We start from the raw sequence: 14,220 nt of genomic DNA, 5'->3' as shown, positions 1-14,220 counted from the left end.
TTTTGCTGATTCCGTGTTTACGCGTGTTAGTAAAAGTTTGGTGAGTGACGATTCGTGCTTTTCAGTCTTTGTGCTTTCAGATTGATCTCTGCCGTTCAGTTTGTACTTGTGTGGGTCGTATCTAGGCAATCGAGACGTGCGGTCAGGTCGTATTGTTTTACATTGCGGTCCTGTCCCCGCGTTTTTCATTGTCAGGGTCGTTCTTCATAGGTCTTGCTGTTCTTCACTGCGGTCTGTTTAGTGCAATTCTGATTTGTCGTTCGTAACTAGCCTTGTAGCCATGTTGCAGGCACCTAGTCGTCGCCGACTTCGTGCTAAGCATCTTCTGTCTATAGGTCTGTTTGTTTATGACCTAGACAATGAGGAGTTCATGAACAGGAGGAGGACACGTTCATGGACCAAGAATTGGTTGCTCCGTAGGAACCAATTCTCTCACATGCCTTTGCTGCGGGAGCTTCAGGAAAATAATCCTGTTGATTACAGGAATTTCCTGAGGATGTCTGATCCCGTCTTTCAGCACCTGTTGGCTTTGGTGTCCCCCTATATTACCAGGCAGGACACCGTTATGCGGGAAGCCATCAGTGCTGAGCAGAGGCTAGTTGCCACCCTCCGTTATCTGGCAACTGGGAGAAGCCTTCAGGACTTAAAGTTCTCCACGGGCATCTCCCCCCAGGCTCTGGGCCTCATCATTCCTGACACCTGCTCTGCCATCATCCAGGTTCTGCAGGAGGAATATATGAGGGTAAGTTTTCTCCTTTAATATCACATTTTATGTCTATAATGTATGCTAATGTCTTGTAGTTATCTCCTCCTTCCCTAATTACCATGTCTGGAATATGCTGTGAATGTCCCCTTTGCCCCCATGCATGATGTAAACTTTGATGCCCCTTTTTTGGCCTACATGCATATTTTCCATCACTTACCTCCCCAGCATGCTATCCTGGGCCCCAACCTACCTAGTCTAGTCACTTCCCAATGTATTGTGTTATATCCATTGTAATGTCCCCCCCCTCCCCTCCAAAATGTGTTGTAAAGTCTATGTTCCCCAATATTTTTTTATTTTTTATTTAAATTTTAGGACTCCCAAACTCATCTAGCCCTCCCCTCCAAAATGTGTTGTAAAGTCTATGTTCCCCAATATTTTTTTATTTTTTATTTAAATTTTAGGACTCCCAAACTCATCTAGCCCTCCCCTCCAAAATGTGTTGTAAAGTCTATGTTCCCCAATATTTTTTTATTTTTTATTTAAATTTTAGGACTCCCAAACTCATCTAGCCCTCCCCTCCAAAATGTGTTGTAAAGTCTATGTTCCCCAATATTTTTTTTTTTTTTTTTTTAAATTTTAGGACTCCCAAACTCATCTAGCCCTCCCCTCCAAAATGTGTTGTAAAGTCTATGTTCCCCAATATTTTTTTTTTTTTTATTTAAATTTTAGGACTCCCAAACTCATCTAGCCCTCCCCTCCAAAATGTGTTGTAAAGTCTATGTTCACCAATAATCAAAATTAATTTTTTTTAGTACTCCCAAACTCATCTAGCCCTCCCCCAAACTTGGGCATTGGCCCATCAGAGGGGGTGTTTAATGTGTTAATTGGCTAAATATATTTAGATATAATATGCTAGTTCCCAGAAATGTTATAATGCTTATAATGTCTTTGTATAATCTGCTTGCAAGGTTATGTGGCTAATTTTTTCTTTTTTTCTTCCCCAGCTTCCGTCCACACCACAGGAGTGGCAGTCTGTGGCTTTGGACTTCCAGACCCGATGGAACTTCCCCAACTGCGGGGGAGCCATCGACGGGAAGCACGTCCGCATCGTGCCTCCACCCCGTTCAGGATCCCAGTTCTTTAATTATAAGGGGTTCAACAGTATTGTGCTGATGGCGGTGGTGTCAGCACAGTATGAATTCCTTTTTGTGGATGTCGGGATGAATGGACGGGTATCGGATGGGGGAGCCTTCAGGCAGACGGAGTTCGCGCTTCGCCTTCAGGATGATGATCTGTCATTGCCACCGGATGACCAGAATGTAGAAGGCCTGCCATTTGTTTTCCTGGCTGATGAAGCGTTTGCCCTGGGACCCCATCTTATGAGGCCATTCCCTCAGCGCACCCTCACCCCAGAGAGGAGTGTCTTTAATTTCCGGCTGGGCCGAGCACGTAGAGTGGTTGAGAACGCTTTCGGCATCATGGCCAGCCGGTTCCGCCTTTTCCTCACCTCTCTCCACATGGCGGAATATAAGTGGAATACAATTATTTTTGCCTGCTGCATTCTCCACAATTTTTTGCGGAGACAATCTCCAAATTATATGGCTCTGGTTGGGCCCGAGGCACAACATTTGACCCCTGCAGAAACTTTGGCGGGCCTTGAAGCTGGCCACACAGGACTGCCCCCCCAGAGTGCCCGTGAAGTCCGGGACAAATACATGGACTATTTCATGGGTAGGGGGGCAATACCATCTCAATCAAATTTGCCATAATTGTAGCTTTCAAAAAAATAAATCATAATCTTTTTTCTAAACTTGTTATGTCTTGCTTGTGTTGTTTGGAGTTCTTTACTAAGTGTAACTAAGTGTATTTTCATTATCAACTAGCAAACATTTCCCAGGTGACCCCCAAACCAAACACATAGAAAATTTTACGTATTTTATGAAAAACACCACACACTTTTTTGAGGTTCAAAAGCTCTTTATTTTCTTAATTTATTTATTTTTATTTTTTCATAAATACCCTACAAAAATTTTTGGTATATTTTCTCATACAATATACAATCATTTTTGTATTTTTGTTGGTCATTTTTCTCATACAATATACAATCATTTTTGTATTATTTTTGGTCATATTTCTCATACAATATACAATCATTTTTGTATTTTTGTTGGTCATTTTTCTCATACAATATACAATCATTTTTGTATTATTTTTGGTCATATTTCTCATACAATATACAATCATTTTTGTATTTTTTTTGGTCATTTTTCTCATACAATATACAATCATTTTTGTATTTTTGTGGGTGATTTTTCTCATACAATATACAATCATTTTTGTAATTTTTTTTTTTTTTTTTTATTAAATAAAGTATAAAATCTGGTTTTATTATTTTTTTGGTTATTTTTTTATTAAATAAAGTCTAAAATCTGGTTTTATTATTTTTTTGGGTTTTTTTTATTAAATAAAGTATAAAATCTGGTTTTATTATTTTTTTGTTTTTTTTTTTATTAAATAAAGTATAAAATCTGTTTTTTTTTTTTTTTGGTTTTTTTTTTATTAAATAAAGTCTAAAATCTGGTTTTATTATTTTTTTTTTTTTTTTTTATTAAATAAACTTCAAAATCTGCTATTTAAATTTTTTTTTGGTATTTTTTTCAGATTCAGACTCTCCCCAAAACATCCAATAAATTTTTTAATTTAGTTTCCACCCTCCTTGCTCTTTCATTATTTTTTCTGTTGGCCAAATGTATCTCCTCCACCTCTTCTCTGCAGGCCCATATTTCCGAGATCAGCATCTGTTTTGTATGCCTGTCCAAGCCACCACCTGATCCTGAAATGTGGGACAAAACAATTTATTTAAATTAGGCAGGCCTACATCTACATTACCTGAAGCTGGGTTAGTTATATGTTACTTTACCTGATGTGGTGGCAGGCTGCGCATCATCACCATCCCTCGGGGGTGTGGCTTGCTGGACTTCTTGCTCCCGTGTTGAAGCTTCATGACGCCCTACGAGAATGAAGAAAATGGAAACAGGATTTTTAGAGCTTATAGGCCTGAAAGAGGAATATGATTCACTTTATAAAATTTCTGGGACTATTGATGTTTAGAAAAACCCCTCAGGGCAAAACACAGGATTGAAGGCATTCACAAAGATCCTGACAAATCTTGTAGCTTTGGTCTACTTTTAAACATGTAAGCCAACAAAGTATACACTGGATCACCTCAGCTCTGTGTGAAGCCCAAAATGGGTTATTAAAGGGGACAACAATTATGCAAATGAGTCCACATGTGTCACCGACTGCTGAGCAGACTCTCCTTTTACTGTATATTTAATTATTAAAAAAAGATTTGTGGTTTTAATAGCACATCTACATAATTTTCACGATTGATCTCACCACAATTTTCAAAAAATGTCATAATTTGTAGGATTTAAAACACAATATTTAGTCGTTCCGAATGGACGTCCAGTTTGACGACAAATTATTGTGCCTAAAAAAATATTACAGTACAACCTGAAATAAAAAACACATGGCGCGGAACAATTCTTACAAAATATATAACAAACTTACTTCTTCTAATCACTCTCCTGATCCTCTTCATTTGTTCCGGCTCCCGTTTCTTAAGGTCACACCACCTTTTCCGGATCTGCTCCTTGGACCTTTTCACTCCAAATTTGCGATGGAGACTCCTCCTCACCTTCTCCATTATTGCGGCCTTGACCTTGTTCGGGTACTTATATGGCCCATGCCTCCCATCGTAGTCCTCTGCTTTGAGGATGAGGACCATCTCCACCATTTCCTCAAAGGTCATGTTGGAGGCCTTACAACTGATTCGCCGTGCTGCCATATTCTCCAACATGTGCTTCCAACAAAAAAAAGATGGAAAAGGGGCGGGGAAAATACGATACCATGAACGTCAGGGGCGGGGAGACGTGCGTAAAGTCCCACATGCGCGTGTATAAAGGGCTACCACGTGAGTAAAAGGGGCGTTCACAGTTTGTGGAAGACGGCGGAGATAACGATCGGGTCAAAGACCGGTATGTAACTACATTTTACATGTTTTTCTTGATTGAATGATTTTGTGGCCTACATCTTAGGTTCAGAAATTACAACATAGCCAGTTTGAAATTTGAAGGTAATGGTCCGCTATAGTGCCGTCGTACGTAAACAACGCTTTGATTATGCATTTTGATCCAACTACTGTTGTGTGGGCAATCTCGGTTCTCATCAGGATGTCTTCTAAAAACAAGTCGGTTTAAACATGATGCAAATGGTCGCTTTTATGTCTTGACCAAACTATATCGGAGTGCTTTTATCTAACTAACGTTTCATACACAAATGAGGATGAGATCTGGCTTATTAGTTCGACACAACTGGTCATCTGTTTCCTAGGAACTGACCCAACATGATCTGCTGCCAATTCCACCTTGTCGTTTTTGCGACGGAAGATAAGGGGCGGGGGGGAAACATCAATTTTTTTTTAAGCATGGGCGGATGTCGTGTGCGGAGTGTATATAAGGCTCGAACACATGTAGCGTCCATACGACCGGGTTGCGTAAGAAAGACGTTTGAACGACAAGCGTGTAGGTATGCTTCGAACTTGGGACAGCAGTGGCATATTCAGGAAAGACAGACATTTAAAGGAGCACTAAGCCAAAATTGTTTGGGGCAGAAATAACTAACTTTACATTATATCAGTCTTGATTTCATGTCCTCATTGTCCCTTTTTGCTTTTAAGCAGCTGTAATCATTTGCATAAATCATCACTTCCTGGTTCTGCTCCCTCTCAAATTTATCAGGGGAGCTTGTCACTGTGGTCTAAGCTGTGTGTCTAAAAATCAACCAAAACAATGCTACTAATTTTTGAAATTAAAATATGCCCTGCTTTTATTTTTTTTGGGTTCTGTGTGTCTCTTTACTTCACAGAAACAATAACTAAATTTAAAACCAAAAGTGAAACTAGAGGCACATTATATGTATGCACTTGTATGTCTCTAGACACTGTAAACAGTAATTTCCTCCAAAAATATAGTTATCCATTAGTGACCCTTTAAGGGCTAGCTTGTGAGAAAGAGTAATTCACTTTCTAGATTGTGTAGTGACATTATTTTTTTATCCTTGGTTTTGGACAGGAAAAGATGAATCTCTTTAACCGACCCGACTTCTTGGAGATCTTCATTGATAGGTGGCAAGAACTTCCTGTTCTGTGGGCCACCAAAGACCCCATCTCTCGAAATAGAGAATTGCGCAAAACTGCACTGGAGAGCCTGCTCCCACTTGTGCGGAGACAGGTGGGGTTTGATGTGACAACTGACCAGTTGGAGGTCAAAATTGGGACCTTGAGAGGCACCTACAGGAAGGCACGCAACAAGGTCTTGGCTTCGATGAGGTCTGGAGCTGGAGCAGGGCGGGTATTTAAACCCAAGTTGTGGTACTACAGCAAACTGAGCTTCCTGGATGAACACCTGGAGGTTAGGGAGTCACTTTCTAGCCTTCGCCCCAGAAGCCACAGAAGCTCCAGCCTTCCCTCCAGCCAACCTGCTGCTCCCTCTGCAGAAGAACCCTCTCAGCAGCCTTCCATCCTGGATGAAGATCCAGATTTGCCCAGCTGGAGCCAGGTATATAGTACTTTCAATGTGCAAATATGTGGTGTTCAAATGTTGTTAAAGAGATGTAAATTAAGATATTAAAGGTAAATAAAAATTAGATCTAAAAGTGTTATTCCTAAAATTTGTCAGTATTGGCCATGAATTTTTGTGGTGTGATTGACCATAAAACATGGGTCAGAATGATTGGCTTAGCTAAGTCGTGACCAAAAAAAATGCAACAGTCAGGAGCTTAAATAAATAAACCAAAAATGTTAAAAAATAGTAAAACTTTACTTTTTTTCCATACACAGGACGAGACCAGGCAGCAGGAGGATCAGGAAAATGCCAGGCAGGAGGAGGACAGGGTGAGTGGCTTGGAGGAGGCTGCAGGCCCAAGTATCTTGGACGTGTTGGCAGGCCCAAGTATCAGTAACGTGGTGGCAGGCCCAAGTGGAGCGGATGAGGTGGCAGGCCCAAGTGGGTTGCACGAGGTTGCTGGGCCAAGCACGAGATGCCAGGTGTCTCCTCTTCGTCTGCGTCCGAGAAGGCAGGTGAGGGATACAAGGGTGCGTGACGCCTCACTAGCCCTCATTCGGGATGCCCATGCAACCCTGCAACAGCCTCCCACTGCTCAGGAGGGATTTGTCACAGTTGTTTTGGCCAAAATGTCAGAAATGACATTAGACCAACGCCTCCTCTTTGAGGGCCTCCTCATCACCCTGGCAAATCAGGGGGTGAGGGGTCTTCTCACAGAGGACACTGTGATTTGCCGCCATCCCCATCCTCACACACCACATAACTCCCAAGCTCCCCCACCTTCTTCTTCTTCTCATGCTCCTTCTCAAGCTCCCCCACCTTCTTCTTCTTCTTCTTTTTCTCATGCTCCTTCTCAAGCTCCCCCACCTTCTTCTTCTTCTTCTCCTGCTCCTTCTCAAGCTCCCCCACCTTCTTCTTCCTCTTCTTCTCCTGCTCCATCTGAACATTCTTCTTCCTCTTCTTCTCCTGCTCCATCTGAACATTCTGCTTCCTCTTCTTCTTCTACTACTCCTCCTCCTTCTACTGCTCCTCCTCCTTCTACTGCTCCTCCTCCTTCTACTGCTCCTCCTCCTTCTACTCCTCCTCCTTCTACTGCTCCTCCTCCTTCTACTGCTCCTCCTCCTTCTACTGCTCCTCCTCCTTCTACTCCTCCTCCTTCTACTCCTCCTCCTTCTACTGCTCCTCCTTCTACTGCTCCTCCTCCTTCTACTCCTCCTTCTACTGCTCCTCCTCCTTCTACTCCTCCTCCTTCTACTGCTCCTCCTCCTTCTACTGCTCCTCCTCCTCCTCCACCTCCTCCTCCACCACCGTCGGCTACTCATCCTCCACCACCTTCGTCTACTCCTCCTCCTGGCATGAGTACTACCCCTGTGGCACCACCTCCAGCCAGGCATAAGAGGAAGGCTGCTGAGAAGGCTGCAGAGAAGGTGAAAGAGCAGGCTGCAGGGAAGCCACCAAGGAAGGCCTTGAAGAAATCAAGAAAGTGACTCCCTTACTTCCATGTGGTGTACCAGAGTTCAGGCTGCTGTAGTACCACAACCTGGTGACATCTGCCTGCCCTGCTCCAGTTTCTGACCTCGGGGAGTCCAAGACCTTGATGCGTGACTTCCTGAATGAACCTCTCAAGTCCCCATTTTGGCCTCCAACTGATCACCAGTCACATCAGGCCACACCTGGCTGTGCACAAATGGCAGCAAGCTCTCCAGTGCTGACTTTTGCATATCAAATTTTTTTTTATTACCAAAATAAATGGTACATTTTTTTTTTACAGTTCATACTTGTCCTTGTATTTTTTTACATTTTAATTTTGCAAGTGAGAAGGCAGGTTCTTATTTTGTAAAAATTGGATATAAGGTGTAATTTGAAAGGGACACATGAGATAAGACAAAGCAATAAGGTTTCTATGGGGGGAACTTGACATTACAAAAAATAAAAGGATTAGCATTTTTTAAAAATTAAAAAATAAGGTGATTAAAAGCAGGATTTAAAACACACGACCAAAATAAGGTGACAATAAAAAAAAAAAAAAATATTGAGTCCAGTAAGAAAAAGGTTCCACCTAATTTTAAGGAACTCTGTGTGAATATCGTAAAAAAAAAATTATTAGATTGCTGTTTTGTGCCCTTAGGAAAAATTGTGTAAAGCGCTGCAAATAAACGATTAAATAATGTTGGAAACGACACGAATGTGCTATCTCCAATCCAAACGCTAGTTTTACCTATGTTGGTCTCCAGTGTCTAAGTTTTTGACAAGTTTCTTAGCATACACACGACCGAGTTTCTCGTTTAAAAAACAGCCCGATGAAGAACTCGTCGAGCCAAAATCCACTGCCATCGAGAAAATAGAGAACCTGCTCTCTATTTGCTCGACGAGTTCCTCGGCGGCTCCATCGGGCCAAAAATGTACACACGACCGAGTTTCTCGACAGAATCCGGCTCTTCACCGAGATTCTCGACGAATTCTGCCGAGAAACTCTGTCGTGTGTACGAGGCCTCAGTGTACATTTCTTTCAGCTAGCTTAGTTTAGTGTGTGTTTAGTGTCTGTCTTGTCAAAAAAAAAATACCCAAATTTTTTTTATTATTTAGTGTTTGTTTAGTGCATTTTTTTTTGTAGTTGTAGTCCTTGTCAGTTAGTGTAAAAAAAAAAAAAAAAATTAGCTTTAGTTTATAGTCTTTAAGTTTGTGTAAGCAGTTAGTGTTTGTTTAGTACTTTTTTTTTTTTTTTGTAGTCCTTGTCTTTGGTGTACTAGTTTTATTATAGTTTAGTAGCCGTCTGTCTACGTCTTTGTCTGCGTGCCTGTCTGTTAAAAATACAAAAAAACACCTTCCTCACATATCCCGCCCCAATAAAGTTTACCCCCCCCCCCCACATCAGCAATTATGAGCGGCATCCGTGGCCGTGGCCGTGGCAGCAGGGGTAGGGGAGTTACTCCCAGTGCTGGGTCGCTGCCAGCACGGGGTACCTCTCGCGCCCCTACTAGTGCTACAGGATCGGGTGGAAGGGGAGTCCGCCTGATCCAGGAGTTCTTTCCATCGGGCAGCCGCCCGATATTGCCATCTCAGGCTCCAGTAGTGGTGGACTATATGGGGCACAGCAGTGCCACTGAGTCGTCTGTCCCGACTCTCAGTAGTACCACCACTACACCGGTGCCTTCAGTACCCCCCCCCCCAGCCCCCAAGAGTCCAGCATCTTACTGTTCGACAGCGACAGTGAGAGGGATCTCTTGGGGGAGGCCATGCATCAGGCAGACCTCCAGCTCTGTCCTGATGGTCAGGACCTTTTTGAAGGGATGGATGAGGAGGATGGGATACCTGCTGGCAGTATCCCAGAGACATCCCTTCAAAGTGGTGCTGCTGTTTTGGTGCAGGCAACAACAGCACCTAGTCAGACCCAGGCGTGGGTGAGGGGACAGCGGAGCCAGGCTAGAGGCTCCATGTCAGCTGGTTCCCTCAGACCACAACATCTCAGCCCTTGGTCTGACATCTCTGGGGGCGAAGAGGAGGGTGACCCATCATGGGTGCCATCTGACTCGTCGGCTCACTGCGTCAGTGACGACGGGGAAGGTAGGCACCCTGGGGAAACGGTGCGCCAGGTCACCACCAGGGAGACCAGCGTCAGGGTCTCCACTGGTGATGGCAGCAGGAGGTGTCAGCAGCAGCAGCAGCAGCAGCAGCAGGCAGCTCCACCTGTGCGCACCGAGTCCCAGCAGGTGCAAGTCATCATCACCCCATCTGACAGGAGGGCGGTGCTGAAGTCACCTGTCTGGGACTACTTCACCCTGGTAGCAGACAACCCTACCGTGGCCATCTGCCAGATCTGCAAAGTCAGGGTGAAGAGAGGGAAGTGTTTGGCTCGTGTGGGTACCACAGCCCTGAACCAGCACCTGCGAATCAACCACTGGCGGGTGTATGACGAGATGAAGCGTGGTGGTGGTAGCAGCGCCACCACCACAAGTGAGCAGGGTACAGCAGCCTCTGCCACAGCTTCATCTCTTCCCAGCAGGTCATGCCCCCCCGCTCCCTCTAGTAGAGCTACTGGTACCGGCATCCAGACCTCTACTTTCACAGCACCCTCCGCGTCTGTGTCCTGCACTGCCGTCCGTCGCCAGGCGTCGATTTCAGACGCCTTTGAACGCACCACTCCCTTCCCCCCTGGAGACCGACGTGTGCGTTCCCTCAATGGGCTCCTGGCAAGGGTTATTGCCCAACATCTGCTGCCCTTCAACATAGTTGACAGCAACCCCTTCAGGCAGATGTTGGAGCAGGCCCAACCCCAATGGCGTGTCCCCAGCCGCCATTTCTTTGCCAGGACTGGTGTCCCTGCCCTACACCAGCACATTGTGCAGAATGTAACCCTGTCGCTGAATCACGCTGTCAGCGACAGGGTTCATCTGACAATGGATGGCTGGACCAGCAGGCATGGGCAGGGGCGCTACATAAGCTTCACGGCACATTGGGTTTCCCTCCGAGGCACCGGGGAGGAGTCAGCGGCAACCGATTTTGTGGTGCCGCCCCGGGGGGTCCAGGGGAGAACTGCTGGTCTCCCTCAAGCCACTGTCTCCGCAGCTGCTGAGCCTCCCAGCAAGCGCCCCCGTAGCTACTCAAGTGTGGGGCACGTGCGCTGTCAGGCCGTGCTCCAGCTTGTTAGTTTAGGGGACCGGAGACACACTGGCACTGAAGTGCTGACCGCACTTCAGGCTCAGGTCCAGAAGTGGCTGACACCCCGAAGGCTCCAGGCAGGTATGGTTGTCTGTGATAACGGCAGCAACCTACTCGCCGCCCTCAATGCTGGCAGTCTGACCCACGTGCCCTGTCTGGCACATGTCCTCAACCTAGTTCCTGCGCACCTATCCCGGGTTGAGTGACATTGTGCTAAGGGTGCGTAGGATTGCCAGCCACTTCAGGCGCTCCCCAAACCGCTACCACGTCCCTGTCCAATTTGCAGCGGGTCAACAGGCTGCCCCTTCACAGGCTGATTGTGGACAGTGTGACGCGGTGGAACTCCACCCTCCACATGCTGAAGAGGTTGTGGGAGCAGCGAAGGGCGGTGAGGGAGTACCTGCTGGAGCTAGGCACTGAGAGGACTTCACTAAAACTCCCTTTCATCACCTGTGCGGAGTGGAGGCAGATACACCAGGTCTGCCATGTGTTGTCCTCCTTCGAGCAGGCGACAAAGATGGTGAGCAGGGAGCATGTCGGCCTCAATGACATGCTCCCTATAGTGTTCGTGCTAGAGAGGACACTAGATCGCCTGCTCGAAGCTGGGGAGAGTGCCTTGGTGGAGCAGGAGGAGGCAGCAATGCTCCACCGAGACCAGGGCCAGGACGAGGAGGAGGAGGATGATGATGATGAGGAGGTTGCTGGTGTCGTCCTGGAGTCAGGGCCTGATCAGGAGGGAGAGCCGGTGTTGGGGGCACCGATAGTCCGGGGGTTGGGCATCTCTGAGCGTGAGCAGCAGCGCCTCAGGGATGAAGAGTCTGACCTCATTGACCTGGGCAGCAGTGAGGAGTCACAGCGGGCTGTGCTCTTCCCCATGGCTGCCCACATGCTGAGATGCCTCAGGAGGGACCCCCGGATTAAGACCATCAAGGAGAGGTATGTTTTTTGGATGGCCACCCTTTTGGATCCCAGGTGCAAGGGGAAACTGGAGCAGTTCATCCCAGCCAGCCGGAGGCAGCACCGGATGGAGGAACTGCAGGCAGGCATTGTCAGCCGGTTGGAGCAGGCAACTCCCCGGCCTCCAATTGTCCCCCTCATCTCACCCAGCAGGTGGCTGCACCCAGCAGCAGCCGAGCAGGGGACCTAATGGATGAGATGAGGATGTTCTTCCAATCGGAGCGACCCAGTACCAGCAGCAGCAGCAGCAGTCACCACCAGCGGCTGGCCCACATGGTGGCAGATTACATGGCGTCCGTCGGTGCTTCTGAGAGTATGATCACCGACGACCCCATGGAGTACTGGGTTGCCAGATTGGACACCTGCCGCGAGCTCGCTCAGTATGCGCTGGAGTTATTGTCTTGCCCCCCCTCCAGCGTACTATCTGAGCGGACATTCAGCGCGGCAGGTGGGGTGGTCACGGACAAGAGGACCCGTCTGTCCACAGACTCCGTGGACAGACTCACATTCATAAAGATGAATGAGTCCTGGATCGGCGGTGACTTTCTGGCACCCGCCGTCGGTTCAGGGCGCTGAAGGGTCCCTTGTCATGCATTCCCTGATGGAGCCCCGGACCTGATGTATTTACAGTGCTGAATATAACTATTTGAACACCTGAGAAAATCAATGTTAATATATGGTACAGTAGCCTTTGTTTGCAATTACAGCGGTCAAACCTTTCTTGTAGTTTTTCACCAGCTTTGCACACACTGGAGGAGGGATTTTGGCCCACTCCTCCACACAGATCTTCTCTACATCAGTCAGGTTTCTGGGCTCTCGCTGAGAAACACAGAGTTTGAGCTCCCTCCAAATATTCTCTATTGGGTTTAGGTCTGGAGACTGGCTAGGCCACGCCAGAACCTTGATATGCTCCTTACAGAGCCACTCCTTGGTTATCCTGGCTGTGTGCTTTGGGTCATTGTCATGTTGGAAGACCCAGCCTCGACCCATCTTCAAAGCTCTAACTCAGGGAAGGAGGTTGTTGCCCAAAATCTCGCAATACATGGCCCCGGTCATCCTCTCCTTAATACAGTGCAGTCACCCTGTCCCATGTGCAGAAAAATACCCCCAAAGCATGATGCTACCACCCCCATGCTTCACAGTAGGGATGGCGAAAAGTTATATTATGGTCTCATCTGACCACATGACTTTCTCCCATGACTCCTCTGGATCAGTCAAGACAACTATGTCAGAAGTAATTTCCCACTCTATATACTACTAATATTACCACTGCTGTTCATCATGGCACCTCCTGCCCAAGTGATATGACTCTGTATCTACTACTACTACTACTACTGCTGCTGCTCAGTCAAGACACCTATGTCAGAAGTTATTTCCCACTCTATATACTACTATTACCACTGCTGTTCATCATGGCACCTCCTGCCCAAGTGATATGACTCTGTATCTACTACTACTACTACTAATACTGCTGCTGCTCAGTCAAGACACCTATGTCAAAAGTTATTTCCCACTCTATATACTCCTATTACCACTGCTGTTCATCATGGCACCTCCTGGCCAAGTGATTTGACTCTGTATCTACTACTACTACTACTACTGCTGCTCAGTCAAGACACCTATGTCAGAAGTTATTTCCCACTCTATATACTACTATTACCACTGCTGTTCATCATGGCACCTCCTGCCCAAGTGATATGACTCTGTATCTACTACTACTACTACTACTGCTGCTCAGTCAAGACACCCATGTCAGAAGTTATTTCCCACTCTATATACTCCTATTACCACTGCTGTTCATCATGGCACCTCCTGGCCAAGTGATATGACTCTGTATCTACTACTACTACTACTAATACTGCTGCTGCTCAGTCAAGACACCTATGTCAGAAGTTATTTCCCACTCTATATACTACTATTACCACTGCTGTTCATCATGGCACCTCCTGCCCAAGTGATATGACTCTGTATCTACTACTACTACTACTAATACTGCTGCTGCTCAGTCAAGACACCTATGTCAAAAGTTATTTCCCACTCTATATACTCCTATTACCACTGCTGTTCATCATGGCACCTCCTGGCCAAGTGATATGACTCTGTATCTACTACTACTACTACTACTGCTGCTGCTGCTGCTCAGTCAAGACACCTATGTCAAAAGTTATTTCCCACTCTATATACTCCTATTACCACTGCTGTTCATAATGGCACCTCCTGGCCAAGTGATATGACTCTGTATCTACTACTACTACTACTGCTGCTGCTGCT

The sequence above is a fragment of the Rana temporaria genome, chromosome 2, assembly GCF_905171775.1.
Source record: "Rana temporaria chromosome 2, aRanTem1.1, whole genome shotgun sequence".
Taxonomy (NCBI): Eukaryota; Metazoa; Chordata; class Amphibia; order Anura; family Ranidae; genus Rana; species Rana temporaria.
This window is presented reverse-complemented; position numbering follows the sequence as displayed.